The sequence below is a fragment of the Anopheles moucheti genome, chromosome 3 (assembly GCF_943734755.1).
Source record: "Anopheles moucheti chromosome 3, idAnoMoucSN_F20_07, whole genome shotgun sequence".
Lineage (NCBI taxonomy): Eukaryota > Metazoa > Arthropoda > Insecta > Diptera > Culicidae > Anopheles > Anopheles moucheti.
The window spans coordinates 56,650,708-56,653,797 of record NC_069141.1 but is presented as its reverse complement, the minus strand read 5'-3'; the positions used below and the strand labels follow the sequence as shown (position 1 = coordinate 56,653,797).

Below are 3,090 nucleotides of genomic sequence, written 5' to 3'. Positions count from 1 at the left end.
GAATGGCGCATATTTTTCGCTTCAAACTACCCAACAAACTGGTCGAATCCCTTCAGTGGTTGTTAGACAACATTATCAAGGGCACTCTCTTCTTGTCCCTTCACTGCCTTAAGTCGTGATCTGAAAGCTTGTGAGTCGAGTGTGGTATCCCGCATCGGATGCCAACACGTTTTCCCATCGGAAAAATGTGGTCCACGTGGTTGGGTGCACTGTTTCACACGCTCTTCGGCCACAGGATACTGAGATGATGGGAAATGGAACTAACGTTTCGTAAGTTTTGTGACGCGAGCGCACATTACAAATTTGTTATTAATGAACGTCGGGAAAATTAAAACGCGCCCAAAAAAAAAAAAATACAGACCTTCGGACACGATGTGACGATCGTTACTGTGAGTCATTGGCGTCACTACTAAAGGTTGGGAAATTTACTACCCGTGAAAACATAATTTGATCGAGCACGGGCGGATTTGATGTTACAGAGCATGTAATATCTTGCCGGTGCCGGTCTAAAGATAAAGTTGTCGAGAAAAAAAAACTAATAGCTCTAAAAAATCTTTGCACCACACAAACACTTCCCAACAAAAAAGCGATCGCGCACGATTAGATCGCTTGATCCTTACAAAGAACTGCGATTATCATTTTCGGCCTGCTGAGTTATCGGCGTGGTTCTTTTTTCTTGTGAAGAATAATCTCACCATCATCGTATCCGGAAAACGGGGAACGAGAATTCTCCCCCTCATTTACGAGCTCTATGGGTCAGTTGGGCTCCCTTCGGCGATCACTACCGCAGCCCGTATATTTTGGTAGTGGGCCGTTAAAAATCTCCACCGAAAAAAAAAACGAAGAAAATCCGCCGTCAGCCGAGAACGGCAAGAAAAACAAATTAAATTAGCATAAAAAATCGTTCGATATTATGTTTATTGTCATCGAACCGACCGGCCGAAGAAAAGGCTACGGTTTAGAGGCTACTATTTCTTTTCTTCACCCGGAAAGAAGACAAAAAAACACACGCATACGGTGAAAGACACCTTCGCTCTCGGCCGGTTGACAGTTTAGCATCTCGCGTAGCATTCGGTCAGCCGCCAACACCAACCGGCACCGTAGTTCCACGGTTACAATAAAGCCTACCAATGCCGGTCAACTTCCAGCAACTATCCCTGTGACAGGGGAGCGAACAACAGCAACAAAAAAGGCCCGCTGTCTTGAGGGTGAAAAATGATCATACTTTAGCCGTGTCGTACTTCTGGTGTTTACCGTGGTTGGTAAGGGTTGTCACAAGCTTCTCAGCTTTTTCTCAGGGTTTTAGACCCGCGGCTCAATGACTTCGATGACAGAGTGCGCCGATACCAGCGCCTGGGGAAGAGAACCAACCGGTAGTGAAGGAACAAAAAGGAACCACGCACCCGTGGCACGTAAGACAGGTTCGGGGCGGGCCAAGATGAAAGCCGACCAGCTGTAATAATCGACCGAAAAGTCAATCTTAACTCATAAAATAAAACATATTTATGCAGATAAGATTATCGGTTACCCCGCGTGTGTGTGTTGCGACGAGAGGGATGGGGTTCAGAAAGGCAACCTGAAACCTGATGGCGACAATGCATGCGGTCCATGGACCGGTTGAAGACACACCAAAACTTTTGATCTAACGGAATGGCAACGGGACGAACCTTTTGAGGACGCACTTTGACTTTGTTTTTCTTCTTCACATGCTGGTGGTATTCAAATCCCCCCCAAAGATCATTTGTATGGTTTATCCGCTTGTTGGGCAAGAAGAGGATCGCTTCACCCGGTTTTTGTTTTATCTCAGAAAGTGATATCTAAATTGGTTGCTCACGAGCTCGAGACTGAGGTTGAATTGTTGCCTCCGCTCATGTCGTGCTGTCATGTTGTTTGTGTCCAAACCGATAAGATCGTATCACTTTTACTGTTTTGACGCGCGGGTGTTGACAGAACCTGGGAATTGTGTTTCGTTTTTCGCTGAGAGAGGCATACATTTCTTGATACATAACTGTTGGGATGTGATATAATTGATGTACGAACAGCATGCATACTTTCATAACTCCTTAATGATGATCGATCTTGAGGTGAGGATCACCGTAACTGATCTTTTAGTGTCAGTTGTTATGGTAGTTATAAAATTATAGCAGTTATAGCAGTATAACAGTATAATTATATAGTATAGGGTAAATTATAGCAGTTATAGCAGTTTGATTGACTGTTGTAAAACGGCTTCTTGTACTGATAAAAGCACACGCAATCATCACACGGTCTATGGACAGTTTCTGAGAATGCTGACTCAACTGTCGCAAAGTTCCACGGGTCCCCCGATCGTCAGCGGGACTCGAAACGGGGTACTGTTTATTTTTAGCTACACGCGTCGCATTGCGTGTGGGTCGCTCCGGGCAAGTGGCGTCTAGCAGAAGGCTTCTTCGGTACATACAACACAAGCCGAGTATGCTGAGATTGTGTCATCGTAGAATTGTGTGTGGACGCACGTTGGTGGATGGTTTTTTATAGCGCGTCCATGTTACGTTGTTCGTGCAAGGGGGTATAGCTCAGTGGTAGAGCATTCGACTGCAGATCGAGAGGTCCCCGGTTCAAACCCGGGTGCCCCCTTTGTGAATTGTAAAAGGATTCGAGGTTGTGTGGGTGTGGAACAGCAGCGAAGCCTCTCTTTTCCATCGTGTATTTCACGACGTTTAAGGGATGATAATTCCCGAAACACCTCGTCTCTCTCTTTGTTCCCTTTTTTTAAATCCCCTATTCATTGGACATGTTTTTTTAATATTATTTTTTTGGCTGGATATAAATTTCCACTAACTGCCATTTCTGATTTGGCCAGAAAAAAAACATAATTCTGGGTTGCTTAGTAAATCAAAACTAACACCGGTTTAATGCTATCATAGCTCTGGAATGTTTTACTTTATGCTCAAAACATAAAGTTACTGATGTTATTGAGCTATGCCATGGAATTTGGGTGTCTGGCCAACCCTAATGAGTTGGACGTCCAAACGAATAGCGAACCCGCTACCTAGAGCATTCCGTATCGCCCACAACGATCTGGACCGATTCTTCGAACCCGTTACCGAA

The 3,090-nt window shown here is 44.8% G+C and overlaps 1 non-coding gene across 1 annotated transcript; it reads left to right on the top strand.

Annotated features, from left to right (window-relative positions):
- Positions 1 to 2,544: 2,544 nt before the first annotated feature.
- On the top strand, positions 2,545 to 2,616 carry Trnac-gca (transfer RNA cysteine (anticodon GCA)). Its single transcript has one exon. It is a non-coding gene; the product is annotated as a tRNA-Cys (tRNA).
- The last annotated feature ends 474 nt before the right edge of the window (positions 2,617 to 3,090 follow it).